The 21,482-nt window shown below is 40.4% G+C and overlaps 1 protein-coding gene across 1 annotated transcript in view; it reads right to left on the reverse strand.

Annotated features, from left to right (window-relative positions):
* The window catches only part of fut8 (fucosyltransferase 8 (alpha (1,6) fucosyltransferase)), a 139,728-nt gene that overhangs the window by 108,912 nt on the left and 9,334 nt on the right, over positions 1-21,482 (reverse strand). The window contains exon 2 of the mRNA NM_001001232.2: positions 2,802-2,836. The gene's annotated coding sequence lies outside the window, so the exon portion shown is untranslated. The remainder of the gene's footprint in view (positions 1-2,801; positions 2,837-21,482) is intronic.

The raw sequence follows: 21,482 nt of genomic DNA on the forward strand, positions 1-21,482 counted from the left end.
GGATGTTGCCATTAATGTTAATCTGCACCGATGGCATAAGACAGTATTTGTATACAAGACACAAGGCTCATAAATGACCTTCAATTTCCCCTCCATTTCCAGTAGTTGCTATAAAATACTTCGCCATTATGTACACAAAGTACAAGTTGCCTAATTGGGACTAAAACTTTCCTTCTATAATCTCCTTAATGTTTCTTTCATACAGTTTTCATGTCAATGGCTTCTTTCTAGCCATTTTCGCTGCTGAATAAAGAAAGAGCTCATCAAATGGACTGCTGGTAGTTTTAATACAGCCTATGAATAATTCACAATTGAGATACAATGGGGATTTGAAAGCGCTACAGGGGTTGTGCATGGAAGCAGCAAGATAATTAATGCCCATACTGTGCACAAGTGCATGTATGTTTTTGTGTGAATATTACATATGTACACACACAGGGAAAATAAAGACTCGTACAATACATATTATTCTGGAAATTGGAGTGTATAGCAAGTAAGTTGAGCCGAACCTCCACTGTTTCGTTAAGAGTGAAGGATATACGCAGCACTGTACAACCTAAACCTGCATTCATAAAGCAATTTAAAGGCACTGCATTCAGTCTTTAGGTGAAATATGCAGTAAAAACTAACATAGAAAACGGCCTGCTAACATTTTGGGAAATGGCACTACTACAAAGGCTTTGGACCTTATTGAAACCAGACTTCACAGCAGTCTTATTATAACCCTCTAGATACACAACCACGCAGAGATGTTGATTACTGAGTGATTTCTGGCCACACCTTATCACACCCAATTACATCCCAACTATTGACAGTTCTGACAATGCCTTGGAGCAGACTGTCTCCATAGACCTCTTAAAATGCTATAAATGTATGATCAAGGCTTTATCCTGTCATAGATTTAGACAAGTTGCTCTCTAGGCAAGCCACAACCCCCCTCAACAAAGCCTAAAAGTTAGAATAATAAAGAGTTTTTATAGATGTTTATGTTTCTGCGATAGTAAATGTAGGATAAAAGTGATCCGATTTTGATCAAAATAATAATTTTTTGCCACATGCAAAGATGCCTCGATTGCCAGCTGGTCAAGAGAGGACAAATCAGCATTTGATTAGATGTCTATATCCACTACCAGCTTAAACCATGCGTATTTTTACCTGTGCAAAGCCAGTAACATTTAAAATGCACCCCGTGTATAGGTTGGCTTAAAAGTACTCTACCAAAAGACATTTACGGCCTCCATAAACCTCAGAAATAGTGTCGGAAGTGCTTAAAATTGTGCAGGGTCCAGCAGGTCTATGATAACCAAAAAGATGTAGATCTAGAACATAATTTTCAACTTATTTTACTGTTTTGTTAACTCCTAAACAGTGCAGTTGGATCTTTATAGCAACTGTGGAAGAAGGGATTTGGTGAAATTCTATCTCCTGGTTATACCCTCCTGTAACAATTATACTGGGGACATGGGTGAACTTGAGGGCACATTAGCGCTGATTTTCTCTCCTTAACTAAATCCTATTGTTCACAGGGGAAGAAAATGGGCAAATAAGGGTAAAGAAAAAAAAGAAATGACTTCTAAAGTAAAAGTTGGCCCTTTAGGTTGGAGAAATTCTTTTTTTCATTTTTTATCCTCAATTTCAGACATACTTTCAAGTATTTAAAGAGAAAATACACCTTTCACATCAGTCCCTGCAGCAGTGGAGCTTGCAATCTAAGTTTCTGACCCTTGTGTTATGGTCAAAGAACCAGTTACCCAACCTGTATGTTTTGGAAATGGAAACTGGAGTATCTGGAGGAAACCTAAGCATGCACAGGAAGGACAAGCCCTTTGCAGATAGTGCCTTGACTAGAATCAAACCCAGGACTCCAGCGTTGCCAGGGAGCAAGGCTAGACAAGGCTTAAATGCTTAGTATACTATTGCCTTTATCTTGAAAGCAAACTACTTGTAATTAATAGAACAAACTGCTGATACCTGCTATATCCTTTTGTTTATAGAAGAGTAGCCTTTTTGGTGGTTTCCCCACTAGTCATTATTGTAGCCTTCGTTTAGCGCAACACAGGATTAATGAACAAACGTTTAGGGCATATTTACTGTAACTAGAGGTTAAAGAGACACCATACAATACCTTGTTTAACTAACAAAATAATTAATCCAACGGCAAACACAAGGGCTTATATGCTAGATTATCTATGTACCAGACTTAGCAATTGACTTGCCAATTCATAAAGCCACGTCCCATTTAATTGATATAATCAAGGGCTTCTTAGCTGTGAACTGGGCACATATGGCAAGAATGATAATCCTACAATATTAGTTCATTGTGGATTGTTAGTTCTGATGGAACATTTCTATTGGTCAATTGAAAGAAAGTGAAGAGGCGCTACAGCCCTGCATATGTATGTCCCCTTGTACTGCATTCTTCAGTTTAGCCAACGGGCAATTGGGCAGAGTACAATACAGTACCATACAGCCTATGTATGACTACCTTAGCCCAAGGGCAGTTAATAAGTTACATTCTTATTAGACTTTGTGTTAAAAACTAAAAGGCATTAAAAAAAGAGGAGTCTTATGACACATGTATGACATCTTGAAGGTGTTTCCCTCGCCTCCAAGAATGGTTTCCGATGGGAAGGGAGATCTACATTCTCCTGCATCCAATAACCCTGCTTAAAATGACAGTTTCCAGTAGAATGCATTACACACCAGGACACTGCCCTCTAAAGGGCCGAGAATAATTTCTACATACAAATATGCTTATACTCTAATTAAACAACAACAAACGAAAAAGATGTTAGACTTACAGCAAGATCTTCTTGTTATGTTTTCTTGATCTTCTCTGTAAAAAGAAAGAAAAAAAACTATAAGTGCATCAATCAGAGAAAACATTTTATATCTTATGTCTCTTTCCTGCCTTTGGGGGAAAAGCTATCATTTTTTTCCATCCATATTGCTTCCTTTTATAGCAGTTTTCTTGCCCCCTTGGTTCTAGCTCTACTTTATCACTCTATTACTTGCCATTTAAACTGGGACACTGGATGTCTGCTTTGAACTATTACCAGAACCAAAGTAGATGTCACTGCTATGATCCTTAATTGTCTATTTTACAGGACATATTGATTCCCCATATAAATCTTTCAGTGGGAGCACTTATGTTGGTACTCTGCTAGCAGAGATTCTGTAAACACTGATGTTCTGGGAAAAGAACCAGCCCAAACCACCACAGCCCTGTCTTATCGATTAATAATCAGCCCCATTATATTAGATGCAACCTCGCTTTATGCTAACGCTTAGATTTTTTCTGACTACCCTAAGCTTTGCTTTTCAACCGCAACTTAAGTCACACTGAGCACGTGCAGTGTCGCTGGCACTCAAAAGATGGCCATGTCCTCCTGTAAGCATGGATACTGCTTTCTGGGAAAAGAAGTTTTATGTACGTAGGAAGAGTTTTGTGTGCTGGGAACCCCAATTGAACCCCAAGAAATAAGGTATTTAATTTGGTGCACTATGAATTGAATTCATACTCGACAAAGGGAGGTAATCTCTCTCTGCCTCAGGGCTCTGAGTGTGGTCTGCTCACGTGTGGTGTCAGCTCAAAGAGTAACATCTCTGCAGTGATGATGGACGAGTGAAGAGGTTGTCTGCGTTTGCAAAATTGCAGTCTGTAAGGAAAACAGACTCTATGTATGCATTTCACTCACCAGGTAGGTATAAGTCATGGTGTGTGTTGCAGCCAAATCCCCCCCAAAAGAAACAAACACAATATGTGTCTAATTAAACACCTTTTCTCTGCCCTGTTTTTAGGAATAGGAGCAATCAGCTGTATTTTAGTAAGGGGGGGTGTATGTACTAAAAGATGGTGGCTTCCAGCATGTAGCATCTCAGATGCGCCCACCAAACACATTTGCCTTACTAACCTCTTCAATCCAAGCCCTCAACTGGCCCTCTGTTACAATGCCTACTTACTACCAACCTACAACTCCTGTGCAGCGACACTCTTGTTTTAAAATAGTCCCTCTAAACCTTTCTTTCATTCCACTTTCATCACCATCTAATTATCTCCTTATGAGTGGTATGTCCCAGCATCTGTGGGGACCAGGTGACCAGATTGGGCTAAGAGCAGGTTTGGGCAGCTTAAAATTTAAGCAAGGTCCCTTCCCTTTCATGATGTAGTAGTGCTGACCTTTCTCCTACTGTAGCGACTATATGAGAATCATCAGTGGGGAAGAAAGTCAGCTTATGGTAGTAGAAGAGGACTTCAGGCTGGCTTAGGGCAGGTTGTAATTACAATTTTATTCAACCACTAATTGCTACTCCGGAACTAAACACAAATGATTCTGGATTACCTCTGTTCTGAGCGTAAAAGATGAGAAAGATGCAAGGTACACAGCATGGGGTTGGGGTGCAGGTAGAACATCCCTAATTTATGTGATTATATCACCCTCAGATGGGGACCCTTGGATTCCTGTATATCCTGGGAACCCTTTGGTTCCAGCCAAGACTACACCTATTGATCCATTGCATAAATAACGCAGAATTATTTGGGGGAAGTCTTCGGGTGAAGACACACAGAGCTACTAGTAGCAGCTACTTGTCATGGCTACTAAAAAAGACAAACTGATAATTGTCTCTATGCGTGTTTTAGCAGAAGCAATTCTCAGTATTGTCTATGGCAGGGTAGAGTTTAGTAGCCATGAAAACGTAGCTGCTACTAGTAGCCCAGTGTGTCTTCACCCTTACAAGGGATAATGTAAGGCTGCAGGACGGCAGATAAAACACAAGCCAGCTAGAATATTCAGAATTAATACTAAAACTTTTAATGAACGGTAGCAAGGATCAAGATTTTATAAAGTAATATGTTCCTAACAAGTGCTGCAATATATTATTTAAATCGCACAAAAGATTACATTACAAGAATGACTGATCGCTCAAAGTGACCGAAAAAAAAACCCCCAAAAAAAACCCCCTGTCGTGCCAGGTCACCATGCCTGCCTGCTAATTAAGTTGTCGCTGTTATTGTAAGTGGAATGACTTATTTCGGAGTTGGGATCTAGTTCTGTAAATGGAGACATCATTTGTAATATGGTATTTATTCAAGAGCCTCGAGTGCTGCTTTGTACTCTGGGGGGAAATGAGAGGACAGAGCGTATTAACCTTCTGCAAAACATTTTTTTTAAATTTATTTTGTAGCTATTGCAAGGGCCACATTTAATTTTTATAATCTTGATGCAGAAGACCCTGGTAATAAATTTAAACAAACATAAAAAAGTTGCCAATGCATGAAAATAATTTCCAAGAAACGGTTGTGGACAAATCTTTTGTGTAGGTTTTGGTAGATGGCTGGGTACCCAAACAATGGTTTCAGTCTAGTCCTGACACTCCATAATAGTAAAACTGCTACGGACCCTCCAGCCTATAAAAGGATTGCACCCTAGGGATGAGAGGAACATGTCAGAATCACTTTAAGCAAAGGGGGTATTAAATTAATTTAATGGTTTCTAAAATCGTAGAGCTGGCTCCTTTGTGGAGTCATAGTAGTGATGTGCAATCCTAGTCTAACAGGGCAGTTGGGAGTTGAGTCCTTAATTAGATTATGTCATGATTCTTATGGTGTAGTTTTTATTACTTAATTATACTGTGTACATTGCAAATAATTCATTCTACCATATAACAATTTATACTTAAACCAGTACATATACTGGGTGTGTCTTTAACCTTAAAAAGAGCCAGCACTACACAATGGAACTGCTTTCAGATAAGCTATTGTTTCTCCTACTCAATGTAACTGGAGAAGTCAGGGCTGGACTTGGGTGTTTTACTATTGAGTGCTATTCTCATATCTACCACTAGGTGGGGTATGGAAGCATTTTTAGCAATACAGGCATCAAAGAGTTATCTTGTTACCTGCTCATTGTTCTGTTGATTGGCTGCTGGGGCACATGGCTGAGGAGGCCTGGGAAACTAAGAATATGTCTAGTAGCCCCACATCAAATTTTAAATTGCAATATTAAAAATCAATGCAGGATTCTATTAGAGGAGAGTTGCATTTTGTAAAAAAATAAAAAACATGTTTTTTACATGACAGAATCCCTATGAAATACTATCTTGCATCTACCTGATACAACAAAGCACTGACTGCTATAGTAACATTTACATGGGTTATGGTGGCACAGTCAAATTTTAGAATACATATGGGAGGGCCCAAGTCTAACAACCTACGATTTAGAGGTGTTAGGGGTATAATTAAAAAAAAGAGACGTACATAAATAGAAAAGGATAGGTAAAACACTGGAACTAGACTACAAAACACAAGTTCCTACAGCAATAGCTAATAGTCATTAGAAGGAGAGATATTATAAATTCTACATCAAATTTTGCTGAACTGCTAAAATCTCTTATATGCATAGCTCATATCTACTTGCACAGTAAAGTACCCACCCTAGCAAATCATCAGCACCCTAACAACATCGTCTGGTAGGACAGACACTGGCATTCCTATACTGGGGAATATACTAGCAGGAACTGAGTTAGCAACCCATAACTGCCAATCAGCAGGAATCAATTAATGCTTTTCAAAGAACCGATTGGTTGTTATGGATTACTAGACCTGGAACAAATGTTGCCTTGTTCTTACATTGTCTCAGCTAACCATAGGCAGAAAATTAATTTTGTAGGCTGAATATTCCATGTTGATAAATGAGCATGAGGGATTTCCATTCCAGCGTCGCCACCTTTTCTATAGCTCCTCCTTTCCCCTATTTATAACATTGCAATTAACCATCACCTTAATTTTTACCACCTTGGGTGATAATATTATTCTAATAGGGAAAATGTACCCTTTTTATACACTGGAAATAATTGCAATGCTCATTTTAACAGTAAATTATGAAGGCATTGTTAATTGCGAGCTATAGGCCCTTCTTGGCTGCACACGTGGAGCGGCTATGTACTGTGGTTTATCCCACTGAGACACTTCCAGAGACTTGGTGGAATAAAGGGATGTAAATCTGTATACTCCAAGGAAAAACATATAGACAGACAAAATGAAAAGATGAGTATTATAACTGAGGGATTACAGCGAGCGTTCGACATTTGCCTGGTGAATTTAGATACGGAAAATAGAATTATTTACTGTACATAGTGCTTTTCTCCCATGGGTCTCATACTGCTTTATGGGTTTTTGTTTTTTACAGCAAACAAGGTAAGTATGCCAAAACACAACACCACAAGATAAAGAGATATTTAAGCCAGGATTTCTAGCATAGGATCCAGCACCAAAGCAGATCAGTTAATCTCAAGTCAACTTCTACCATAACAAGGTCACTTGCTCCCGGGGGGCCTATTTCATACAGCAACTGCTGTGTTCCACGCTCACAATCCATACACAGACATAGCCTAACACTAATGTACTAAAGGAAATCAGCAAATAAAACAGCACGGTTCTATTCCCAGCGCTGGAGATACAATGATGGTGTTGCCAAGACTCTAATGAGGAGACTGCACATTCAGGTAAATCATTTCAGCTTTGTTCCTCTGTGCCTCCACTACTGAAGCATCAGCTGGCATTTCAGATTTTCAAGGTATTATCTTTGTTATTTACTAGAGAGAAGGCATGAGTCCTAATATGAAACAGGATCAGAAACCAAGATTTAAAAAGCAAAGCCAAAGCGCAGAGGCATATGTTCTGAATAGGAACATGAAGGCAGATAAGAGCCTTCTGGTCTCCCCATTCCCTATCTATACAAGATCCAAATCAATCAGAAAAAAAGTCCTGCACCCTCATAAAGGGTTATAACAGGGCAGAGTATGAGCAGCCTGGCATTGCAAGGGGCATGGGCAGACATTTGGGACCAGTAATAGGCTGGCTTTAGTTTATGTTTTCTTGCAGTCAGTATAGAAAGTTATACCAGAATATGCATCCCCCTGCACTAAGTAAAGTGCAAACATAATACAAAATACATTTTATTATACAGGCCCCACCAGTATAGAAAAACCTGGCTCATAAATATATGTCAATTTTCCCACAGCTGAAAACAAAACTCCCAATACATATAAAGCTTTATTTGCCAGGGGCAATTTCTCTTTACATGCCTCACTTCCCACAGTGTCTCGGCACAGTTACACTAATCCTACTGCTTAGGAGTGCAAAGAAATTCTACTTTCCCCAGCCTGCTGAAACCCAGCACATTATCTGACATTCTATCAATGTTCAAACAGGTGTTTAATTTCATACGGGGGATGCAAATTCAAGCTCCTTTGTAGGGGAGGTGAGAAAACCACACGCAAGCATGATGAACCTCAAACCAGAAGAAGGCTGCAGGAAAACACACAATATGGCCAAAAGTATCCAGGCACCTGCCTGCCCAACATTCAAACCAATATTAAGTTAGTTCTCTCTTTGCTGCTATAACAGCCTATATTCTGGGAAGGCTTTCTGAAAAATGCTAGAACATTTCTGGTGGAATTTGCTTTCATTCATTTAGTAAGGTTGGGCACTGATGCAGAGGACCAGGTCTCACAGTTAGCATTCCCAGTTGGGATGCCATCAGGGCTCTACGTAGGCCACTCAAGTACTACACTTTCATCTCAGCAAACCCATTCTATACCAACTTTGCTTAGTGCATATATGATTTATTATGACTTATTTATGATTTATTGTGCTGAAACAGGAATGTACCTTCCCCAAACTATTGGCACAAAGCAGGAAGCACAGAACTGTCACAATACCACTGTATGATGTAGACCAAAGAGAAAGCATTTCCAGTGCTCCAGAGTCTAGGGGCAGTCTACCACTCCAGTCATCGCTAGGCATTGTACATAGTGATAATAGGTTTGTTTGCCTTTGATCACCTATGAAAACCCAATTCTCCCTATAAATAGTTCTTGCTTTGGTGCTGGTTCCAGGTACATTTTGGATTGTAAGCTCTTTTGGGCAGGGCTCTCTTCACCTCTTGTATCGGTTATTGATTGCTTTATATGCTACTCTGTATGTCCAATGTATGAAACCCACTTATTGTACAGTGCTGCGGAATATGTTGGCGCTTTATAAATAAATGTTAATAATAATAATAAAGTCAGTGTGCCAACTCTATGGATTGTCGATTAAATATTGTCCATGGGGGGTACCTGTAACGGTTACACAATGACGTATGTTCTTCGTTTGTTGCTTTTACTGGTTAACAGAAGTTCTCCAGAATTTAAATACCCAATTTTTCTTTAATTTGTTATAGATTTATGATTTATACAAAGGCGCTATGCTTTCAGCACCAGTGAAATTAATTGCAAACATAGCATAATTCAGCTCGCAAAATCTTTGCCACTAAAAGACTAGAGGGAAAAAGACAGAGAGATAGGAACTTAATTAACTCAGAAACACTGTACAGGAGTGGGATAAACAGACAGAAAAATGCTCTGTGGCTCGAGACTAATTCTGAACTAGAGGCTGCGCAAAATAATAGAAATTCTTGTCAATAAATCATAACAATTGTCTGAGGCAGATTCTCTTTCTGACACATTTTCCTACTGGAGATTTCCCTATTTATCTTCATGAGCAGAGTTCTCGCACACTCTGTAACAAGCAGAATAAAGCGTTTGCTCGGTGAAAATGGAAGACGGGTGCTGACAGGACAGTGTGACTGAGTGGGCAGCCAACATAGGCCATTCCAGCTCAAGCTCTGTGAGGAATTTCTTTAATTACTGAAAAGTAATATATGCACATGCTTTCTATAACTCTCCCACATTTTACAAGAATGAAAGGATTAACACAAAAGATTCCTTCTTCATTGTTCAGAGCAAGCACATCTCAAAGCAAATTTCATTCTTGGTTGTGGGATAGTAGGCACAGTAGAAAGAGATGGTGGCAGTGGGGATAATAGCCTCTGGGAAGGGACTGTGGCTGTGGGATAGTAGGTATAGTAGGGAGAGATGGTGCCTATAGTAGCAGTGGGGGGATAATAGCCTCTGGGAAGGGACTGTGGCTGTGGGATAGCAGGTATAGTAGGGAGAGATGGTGCCTATAGTAGCAGTGGGATAATAGCCTCTGGGAAGGGACTGTGGCTGTGGGATAGCAGGTATAGTAGGGAGAGATGGTGCCTATAGTAGCAGTGGGGGGATAATCGCCTCTGGGAAGGGACTGTGGCTGTGGGATAGCAGGTATAGTAGGGAGAGATGGTGCCTATAGTAGCAGTGGGGGGATAATCGCCTCTGGGAAGGGACTGTGGCTGTGGGATAGCAGGTATAGTAGGGAGAGATGGTGCCTATAGTAGCAGTGGGATAATAGCCTCTGGGAAGGGACTGTGGCTGTGGGATAGCAGGTATAGTAGAGAGAGATGGTGCCTATAGTAGCAGTGGGGGGATAATAGCCTCTGGGAAGGGACTGGGGCTGTGGGATAGCAGGTATAGTAGGGACATATGGTGCCTATAGTAGCAGTGGGGGGATAATAGCCTCTGGGAAGGGACTGTGGCTGTGGGATAGCAGGTATAGTAGGGAGAGATGGTGCCTATAGTAGCAGTGGGGGGATAATAGCCTCTGGGAAGGGACTGGGGCTGTGGGATAGCAGGTATAGTAGGGACATATGGTGCCTATAGTAGCAGTGGGGGGATAATAGCCTCTGGGAAGGGACTGGGGCTGTGGGATAGCAGGTATAGTAGGGACATATGGTGCCTATAGTAGCAGTGGGGGGATAATAGCCTCTGGGAAGGGACTGGGGCTGTGGGATAGCAGGTATAGTAGGGAGAGATGGTGCCTATAGTAGCAGTGGGGGGATAGTAGCCTCTGGGAAGGGACTGTGGCTGTGGGATAGCAGGTATAGTAGGGAGAGATGGTGCCTATAGTAGCAGTGGGGGGATAATAGCCTCTGGGAAGGGACTGTGGCTGTGGGATAGCAGGTATAGTAGGGAGAGATGGTGCCTATAGTAGCAGTAGGATAATAGCCTCATCGTTTGATGTGCCTGTACCCAGGCCAGGCTCCATCAAGCAAGATGCCATGACAGAAGGGCACATTATACAATATCTCCTAAATTATAGATGAGTAAGTGACTATCAACGGAACGCAGCAAAAAAAAAAAAAAAAAAAAGCTGAATGATTCTCCGCACCACATTATACCTAACAGAGGGCACTTTTTCCATTAAAATGTACGCTGGAGATACGACTTCCTATTTGGACTCTAATTACAAAGTGCTACTGCGAATATACTAATACGCAAGATCTATAAAGCTGGCGTAGCCTGTGATAACAAGGAACTATATTACCGGTGCTGACGAGAGCAGTGCTTACTGAGACCATTAGCTTTTAAAATCAATTGACAGCGTAGTAATGACTTTGCTTTCTCTAGGTGCACGACCCATTTCTCTTTTAATACACACTACTGATTAACATTGTACCTAGGAGCTGCACACAGCCCGCCATCGGTACGCTTCTACTGAATGGCTACAGGACTTTTTCATTAAGTTGCTCTTCTATGCTTGATAAATACGTGCGTTCTGACCCTTCAGACTGATAAGCCACAGATGGCATGCTGTCCTTTGTCTGCTCTTGAACTACAACCTTCAGATCCCTAGAGATACACCTCATTTATACATCTGTGACATTGTAAAAATAAGGGATTTTAACGACTTATGTATCCATTTATAACATGTATATATCATAGGGCAGAAACATGCAGAGTAGTGATGCACAGGTCAACAAAAAGTAGGCTCAAGTCCAACCTTAACCCCCCTTTTCTGATGTCTGACCAGTTAAGGTGCACTGAATATGGTTCCCTAACAGGTGGGACTTTAGGCACTGTCTGAAAGTTTGGAAGCAAGGGGAGAGTCTGAAAGCTCAAGGCAGAGTTGGTAGAAAGATAGACAGTGTAATCTGAAAGGAAAATAAGCAAGGGTCAGTTGGAGGAAAGGGAGTTAGTGAGGTTGGAAGGGTGGCAGAATACAAGGTCTAGAGCAGTGATCACCAACCAGTGGCTCAGGGGCAACATGTTGCCCACCAACCCCTTGGATGTTGCTCTCAGTGCCCCCAAACCAAGTAGTTATTTTTGAATTCCTGACTTAGTGGCAAGTTTTGGTTGAATAAAAACAAGATTTACTACCAAATAAAGCTGATAGTGTGCATAGAGGCTCCCTAATAGCCAATCTTAGCACTTATTTGGCACCTCCATGAACTTTAATGATGCTTGTGTTGCTCTCAAAGTCTTTTTACATTTTACTGTGGCTCACGTGTAAGAAAGGTTGGGGACCCTTGGTCTAGAACATGACCCTCTGTGAGTAGGCGCATTGGTCTACTGAGAGAGGCCAAAAGAAGTTGTTGAGTCACCTATAATGAGAGCTGTTGTGTCATAGGAAAGAAAATGTGGGAGCCAAGCAGCAAAGTGATCTAGGAAAGTAGAATAGGGACCAGGGAGATGATATAAAACTTCAACTTGGAGAGGGAAAAATAAGCGTATGCTGTGGACATCAAAGGAAGTGAAGGAAAGAGAGCTTGGTGTGGTTACAGTGTAAAACCTACAACCAGGGGAAAGAAGAATTCTAACCCCATCATCCTGACAGTCTCCAGGTGTATGACTAAATGAGAAGCCTTCAGAGGAGAGGGCAGCAGGTGAAGCAGTGTCAGTGCAATTGAGCCATGGCTCAGTCGGCTATAAAGTGGCTATGAACTGCAGTGAGTTTATTGCAAATAGATTGTGCATTCTAGAATACATTTTGAAGGATTAGAAGTGTGTAAGGTCTTAGAGACCATAGAAAAGTCATTTACAAGTGTCTATGTGTAGCAATAGCTGAGGAGAGAAACAATGCGAGAGTGGGTAAAGAGTTGGGGTGACTTCTGTGGAATTGGATTTCTGGTCTGCCTGCCCAACACTCCTGTAGAAGTTGATGCCCCAAACCATACCATCCACAATCCTTGCTCCCTTATACCTGATAATAGAAGGCAGGGAAACATTGCATGGTAGGCAACTGCTATGTCTGGCTGCTTCACTTAATGTCCAGTGTCGGCCACTGAAACCAGAGCTAGGACAGGGAGCAGGGGTGGATTTATTCATTATTTGGCCCCCGGCTGTACCCCGGGGTCCAACCCTGATCCACCCTTGGAATTAAGGACCCTGACTTTATTACCAGGTATGTAAAGAGATGACTGAATTGGGAAGCAGTACAGGAGGGGGCCTTTAAAGAAGCCCTATGATGCACACATTACTTCTCACACATTACTTCTTGTCCTTTAAAGCTATATATACATAATACACACACACACATAGATAAATGCATATGGACTAGGTAATTGTATAATTGAAAATGGTTTAAAAATACTTAACACGGAGTGAATTCTAGTAGTTTCTTTCAAAAATATTAAGAATGCCGGCAAGTGTTAGCAGGGGAATAAACATATTAGTGGGGAACAGAATGGAGAGGAGAGCGATGCACAGGGTAAGTGGAGAGGCTGATATCCAGCGGTGACAGACAAGCAGTCATTTTATTAGATGCACTCGGGGGTAGACATGTTTCAGCACATTCATTAATTCAGCCAAATGATTAAAGGGCAGCCACAACCGGCATGGGGGGGAAAAAAATAAATAATGGCCTTGCTTAATGCTCTTCATTACAAAGATTAAATCACAAAGTTACTGCTTCGCTTATTTGCGTCCTATGAAAAATGTCTATTTTCTTTTAGTCCGCTTTTTGCTGAGTTCAAGCAAATTAGCTAATTACGCTCCGCTTTGAGTAATGATGGTATCATAATTACTTCTGCGACAAACAACTGCCCAAGTAACGTGTGGATTTGTGCCCAGAGGAACGGGAAAAACTTTGTGTAGAGTGATTTCTCATTTGCGCCAAAACTTACTTGTTAATTGGTAAAAAACAAACAAAAAAAAAAACAGACGCACATTCAAATCGATCATGTGTCGCGCAGTTCCTGGATATGTCACCTTTCACAAAGCGTAAAAATGCCCCACAAATTACATTTTGTGAAGTCACAGAGCATAACGCTCTGAATGCTGATGTCATGCTTCTCTATCCCCAGCTTTACACAGTCCCACTCCTGTATATTTATTGCAGAAAGGACAAACCTGTGGCCCTACAGCAGCTGTTAGTTCCAGCAAGGATGAAATACATAGGGCTGCCCACATTTGGCTTGGGCTCCAAATGTGATTGTGAACAAGGTACCCAGTGCAATGCTGACATATACACACACAAACACACACATATATCCAGTTTTCAGAAATTTCCAAATTATTATGGAAAGCCCATCTCCCATAGACTCCATTTTAATCAAATAATTCACATTTTTAAAAATGATTCCCTTTCCTCTGTAGTAATAATAAAACAGGACCTTGTACTTGATCCCAACTAAGATATAATTACCCCTTATTGGGGGCAGAACAGCCCTATTGGGTTTATTTCATGTTTAAATGATTCCCTTTTCTCTGTAATAATAAAACAGTACCTGTACTTGATCCCAACTAAGATATAATTACCCCTTATTGGGGCAGAACAGCCCTATTGGGTTTATTTAATGGTTAAATGATTCCCTTTTCTCTGTAATAATAAAACAGTACCTGTACTTGATCCCAACTAAGATATAATTACCCCTTATTGGGGGCAGAACAGCCCTATTGGGTTTATTTAATGGTTAAATGATTCCCTTTTCTCTGTAATAATAAAACAGTACCTGTACTTGATCCCAACTAAGATATAATTACCCCTTATTGGGGGCAGAACAGCCCTATTGGGTTTATTTAATGGTTAAATGATTCCCTTTTCTCTGTAATAATAAAACAGTACCTGTACTTGATCCCAACTAAGATATAATTACCCCTTATTGGGGGCAGAACAGCCCTATTGGGTTTATTTCATGTTTAAATTATTCCCTTTTCTCTGTAATAATAAAACAGTACCTGTACTTGATCCCAACTAAGATATAATTACCCCTTATTGGGGGCAGAACAGCCCTATTGGGTTTATTTAATGGTTAAATGATTCCCTTTTCTCTGTAATAATAAAACAGTACTTTGTACTTGATCCCAACTAAGATATAATTACCCCTTATTGGGGGCAGAACAGCCCTATTGGGTTTATTTAATGGTTAAATGATTCCCTTTTCTCTGTAATAATAAAACAGTACCTGTACTTGATCCCAACTAAGATATAATTACCCCTTATTGGGGGCAGAACAGCCCTATTGGGTTTATTTCATGTTTAAATGATTCCCTTTTCTCTGTAATAATAAAACAGTACCTGTACTTGATCCCAACTAAGATATAATTACCCCTTATTGAGGCCAAAACAATCGTATTGGGTTTATTTAAAATTTAAATGATTTTTAGCAGACTTTTAGTTTTGAAGATCCAAATTATGAAAAGATCCCTTATCCAGAAAAACCCAGGACCCAATGATTATTTTGCCACCAATAAGGAATACAACTGTTTTATTATTACAAAGAAAAATAAAACCTTTTTTTAAAAACTAGAATAATTTGATTAAAATGGCATCAATGGGAGATGGCCTTCCCATAATTTGGAGCTTTCTGGATAACAGTTCTCCGCTTTAACAATTAAAATTGTTTCATTTCCATTTTCTCTCATTTAAAGTTAAGCTTAATCAACTCTATAAGCCATATGAAAGGCCTATTAAAAAAAACAATGTGTAGAGCCCTTTAATTACCTTAAACCTAATTCATATAGGTCCTGCATAAATATGTTCCCGTAAAAAACGCTGACTCTTTTAAAAGAAATAGCCCATAGTGCCTCGGCACTATGCAAGTCAGCGATCTGGTCTTCAAAGAGTTGGGAGGGGGAAAAAAAGGATATACAGGGACCTGTTATCCAGAATGCTCTGGACCTGGGGTTTTCCGGATAAGGGATCTTTCCGTAGTTTGGATCTCCATAACTTAAGTCTGCTAAAAATCATTTCAACATTGAATAAACCCAATAGGATTGTTTTGCCTCCAGTAAGGATGAATTATATCTCAAGTAGAAGGTTCTGTTTTATTGTTACAGAGAAAAGGGAAACATTTTATACAATTAAAATTATTTGCTTATAATGGAGTTTATGGGCAATGGCCTTTCCGTAATTCAGAACTTTCTGGATAACGAGTTTCCGGATAAGGGAAAATTTAAAAAACATTAAAAAAAATAAAAATGAATGTAAAAAATGAATATATGCCATGTAAACTGTGAAGTGTCCCCTTAAGAAGACGTTCAAGTGTTGCTGCTGTGTAAGTGACTGGAAAGCACAAAGCAGCTGAATTTTGCAATAGTGGGAAACTCTCTGCTGACACTAGCAACTGCTTATAACTTTAAGGGAAAAGTATAAATAGCACATTGCTTAAGAGCGCACATCCAAAGTAAGTTAGGGGGTGCAGGCCCACAGAATCAACCCATTTAGTTGCTCCTGAACTATTTGCATCAATCCAAAAAATGAACCAAAAAAAAAAAAAATGACAAATTTATTAAATACAAGAATATATGAGCCCAACGCATTTCGACCCCTGCACCTTTTTTTGATTTTTCATCAAATTTTGGATTGATGCAAAAATAAAAAAATAAAAAAACAGAAGAACTTCTCAACTTCCAGCTTTCTTGTCAAATTCAAAAAATGCTTAAGTAAATGAAGACGCAAATGTAGTAAAAATATTTGTTTAACTTAGCCTTCCATAAATTTCCCCCTATGTTTCATTTTGGCAACAGAGTTAAAAGGCAAATAACGAGACATTGAAAAGAAAGAAAATGAAGGCCCAAGGCACAAGGTTGAGGAACCCACCCACAGCGCACAAACAGTTAACTTGGGCCTGCAGGAGTAACAATGCACCCAATTGTAGTGCAGCAAGTACTAAGCAAGGGACCTTGTTGATAAATATGATTAATTATGATGTGAGAACCTGCAACACCGAGATGGATGTGTTACTTATTTGCCGACTCCGCATTTGCAAACTGGATGGATAAATGGTGAAAAATAATTAATACTCTATATATATATATAAACATCATGATTTTAAAGGCTAGTAACACCATAAATAGGCTTAAAGGAGAAGGAAAGGCTAATAAAGAGTTAATCTCAAGCTGCAGGCATACCTTCAGTTGTCTCAATAGTGCCCTTAAGTCTCCCCATATATCACCTGTTTAGAAGATCTGAAGCCAAACAGGAAGAAAAACCGCCAAGCTGGATAAAGAGGATTCCCATAATGCATCGCTCCTGCACTGACTCGGTCACCGGGACATCGTAGGTGGCGCAAGCGCATTGCATAGTTTTAAGTTGGAGAAGCCGGCGCGCTCCCCTCCCCTGACCCATCATGTGACAAACAGAGCAGGCACGCAGAGCAGAGGAGCGAACGGCGAGCGACGAGCAGGGAGCGAGCGGCAGGGTGCATGCCGGTAGGGGGTGTTGCGAGCCGGTGGCGGAGGTGGTGTTCGGTCGCCACGGAGGTGGGGGGGGAATGCGAGCGAAGGAAAGCTGGAATCCAAGATGGCGGCCGTGACAGGCTGCAAATACACCAAAATTAAAAAAACAATTTTTGTGAGCGATTTGCATTGGGCAAGGGAGCTGTAAACTATATTAAGGGCTACTATAGTAGCCTTTCCTTGCTCTTTAAACATTAAAAGGTAACAATACACACAGGCACACTGGGAAGCTTCTCCCTCTCTATAATCCAGCTAACAGGATTAGTTGGGGAATGGCACCCCCTTTGCACGGTAGGACAAACTTAGCCAGGCACACTGAACCTCTGAGGCCTGGACCGGGATTTAAAATAGGCCCTGGCATTTCAAATACAGAGGCCTATGTCTATGACCTTTTATAGCACCCTCTCTGGCATTTGCCAAAATCCACAGTTTGGCCTGTACAAAAACACAAAGTTTCTGAGTAATACCACATTGCCAGGTGTTAAGGCTAATGTCCCACAAAGAGATTTAGTCGCTGCGATTTTTAAAAAGCGGTTTCAAAGACAAGTCGCTCATTTTGTCTTTAATGATTAAAAATCGCCAGTACCTTAACTGACGATATTACTTCAAATCGATTATCGTTCCGAATCGCTATGAGACCATTTTTCAAGTGATTTTACAAAGAAAGCATTGCCATTCAAAACTACTGGAATCGCTGGAAGTAAAATCCACTGAGTGGGAAGTCGCTGCGATTTCCCCATTGCATTGAATGTAATTTCTAATTGTGGGCGGGGACACCTGGATTTGTGGAAAATAGAATTGCTCCGTTGTTGAAATCTCTAGTAAACGATTGTTAGGAAAAGACTTGTCGCTGGAACTCACTTTTTTAAAATCGCAGCAACTAAATCTCTCCGTGGGACATTAGCCTAAGGGGGCTTGCCCCTAAAACGTTGTGTTTGTGTATATCTGGTTTGAACACAACAAACCACAGGCTGCTGAATTGCATTTGTGTGCCAGGTATGGTTTGTCATTTAATATAAACATTAAATACAGATACATTATTGAGGCTTAGTCAGCATGGAACACTATAGTTTTTAGCCGAGCAGTCCAGTTGCTCAATTTAAATTAGGGATGCACTGAATCCAGGATTCGGTTCAGGATTCGGCCTTTTTCGGAAGGATCCGTATTTGGCCAAATCCATGCATCTGGCTGAACCGAATTCTAAAAATGATGTGACTTTTTGTCATGTAAACACGGAAGTTGAAAACTGCTAATTAGGATTCGGTTCAGTATTCGGCCAAATCCTTTATGGTGGGTTCGGGAGTTTGGCCAAATCCAAAAAAGTGGATTTGGTGCATCCCTAATTCAAATATTAGCTTAGTGCTGTCACCCCTATTTATAGCCTGGGTGGGTCAGAGTAGGGGGTTTGATGTGCACACAATGAGGCATGGTTGGGGGGTATAAACAAAAAAAAACCCAGATTTGATTCCTCTGCATTATGACCACTGGAAACATGGCTCTTTAGGGTTACAGGATCCAGAATGACAGGCTTTACTGCTCCTAAGGAGTTTATTTACCTGGTATTACAGGTATTGTAGCAAACACATGTTTCTAAAAGGGTAAGTTAACTGTACAGTAAATGTAACCATTTAAGAAGACCTTACATAGAGAACATAAATGCTGCAGCAGCACGTCTGTCTGTAGGTCCGAAACATCTGTAGGGCTGCAGATTGGTCAATCCCCTGACCTAAAGCATTGAGTGAAAACCATCTTTCCCCTGCCAATGCACAGTTGGGCTACTCTGTACAGCTGGTCGCTACTTCTAAAGGCAATGCATGTTTTTCTCCCAGCAATCCTTTCCAGGCATAGAGACAGACAAGATTACCATGTGCAAGTAAGTGGCGCTACACTTTACAGCAGGAAGCTGCTTTATTTGACTAGACCCATAAAAGTACACAGAACATGACATTTTGCTCAAACTGTACATTTATATATGGCAGGATGATGTATAAAAACATTATGGTTTTGTTATGTCTGTACTTCCTATTGTGCAGCAGAAAGAAAGAATGCAGCAGGAATGCACCACTGCTTCCCAGCACTGAAATGCGCTACTGTTGGTCCAATCTTCTGCTGAGTGCTTATACTATTATGTTAGTATATTAATCCATGCTGCCCATCACCACTCTGCCGGCAGGCCTGCTTAAGTGCCCAGGCTAATGCTCAACCCCCACAAAATATAGTTTGCATGGTAATTTAAACAAAAATACCAGAACAAATGACAAATACCCTCTCTATGGAGCCTTTGGGAATCAACTGACTGGGGGTAACAGGTAGAGTAGGGCAAGTAACCAAGCCAATAGACAGCTGTGAAATTTCCCACTGGCACGCACTGCTGAGCTTTACTTTCACCCATGGCTAAATCTACCCCTAATTGTTGTTTTTGATTATGAACCCACGGAAGTGATGTAGCGGCATTCTGTTCTAGGCATTTATTTTTCTTGTACTTTCCAGCTAAATTCGGATAGTTTTAAAGCAGCAATAAAAAAAGAGAAAGAACACCCAGCAGGGTGCCGAGCTTACACTTACGGAATGTGCCGCTGTGCCGTGCTTGGCAGAGAGATTCAAAGTACAGTCTACGACAGCACGCTGGGTTATTAACCAACCTGGAAATCATTCGCACCCAACAATCTTAGATCATTGCAGGAGAAGAACCTGCAATGTGCATCTTTAGGATTCCAAGGACCTTCCCTTCAAGCTGCACAAACATGTTCATGGGGCGGCATTCTGCACCACATTGTGCCACATAAGAAATCTTCTTATTATTAATATGCATTTATAACATGCCAACATAATGCCCAGCACCGTACAGTAGAAGGTAGATAATACATTAAACATTTACAGACAAACCAATCAATGCTCATAGTTTTAATGACCATATGTGGACCTTAAAGTTTAACATGAGTCCAATGAATACGCCTTGTGCTGAACATACTTTTTGCTTATTTTTTAATAATAAAAAATCTATGTTTTTTGTTATTTCTTAAGTTAATCGGGGGTAACTGAAACTACTCCATATTTGGTCCTTGTGAGTTAGATAATTAAATTACCTGTATACAACTTACCATTCCCTCTTTGTTGGGACGGTTTCGTTAGCAGGAGTCCATTATGTGCAGGGGATATCTGTGCACTGGTAATCTAAATATCTTGCTTGCAAGGACCAAATATGGAGTAGCTTCAGTTTTCCCTGTTTGTTCTGTTTAGCTCAAGGTATAACAAAACCACAGAGGTTTCCCAATTAAAACAATAGGCACAAGCCCTATTCATGTTGAACAAGAGGGTATGAAGACCCTTTGAAGAGCTTCCTGATAGGTACTGCCTTCACTGCAATTACCTGCTGGGATGTATGAATTTATAATAGGACTCTTTACAGGGGCCATGCATACAGCCAGTGCATTAACTATGCTGGCACCAGTATTAAGAGGCTGCAGAGACTGTTTAACCACAAACAGAGTGGGGCAAACAACTCACTTAAATCTAAAAGGTTGCTTTAATGAGCATTTTTGAAGATGTTTATATCTCATTTCCAAAGCTGGGGAACTGGGCCAAAAGCAAAGCTATCGTAATACAGATTAATGTCATACTGAATTCCAGCCCTGGGCAATCTAAGACCCCCCAAAAAAGTGTTAAACTACATCACCCAGAGACCCCTGAAACACCAGAGTTTTGTGGTCACACAACAGCAGTTGCAGATCTATCAAAATGTGAGATTAGAGTTTACCACAGAAAAAAAAATCACCTACTTTCTATTTATTCCTATGGGATTTTTAAAAGCATTTGAATCAAATGGTAAACTCCAATCTCACATTTTGATAGATCTGCTCCTTACTGTTAAAGGGTAAATACATTGGTTAATCTGGGTGCCACAGAATGTAGCATGGATGAGAAAACTGCTGTTCAACGACTACAGAACTCTGGTGACTTAGGGGTCTCTGTGAGATGTAGGATAAAATATATGATAATATTAAATAATTAAAAAGTCTACTTAAAGTTCACCTATCACCCTCAAATTGTTTCCTACACCAGAGGTGCTGGCTAAGAGTTTTGTGAATTGGGAACAGTTA

The sequence above is a fragment of the Xenopus tropicalis genome, chromosome 8 (genome assembly GCF_000004195.4).
Source record: "Xenopus tropicalis strain Nigerian chromosome 8, UCB_Xtro_10.0, whole genome shotgun sequence".
Lineage (NCBI taxonomy): Eukaryota > Metazoa > Chordata > Amphibia > Anura > Pipidae > Xenopus > Xenopus tropicalis.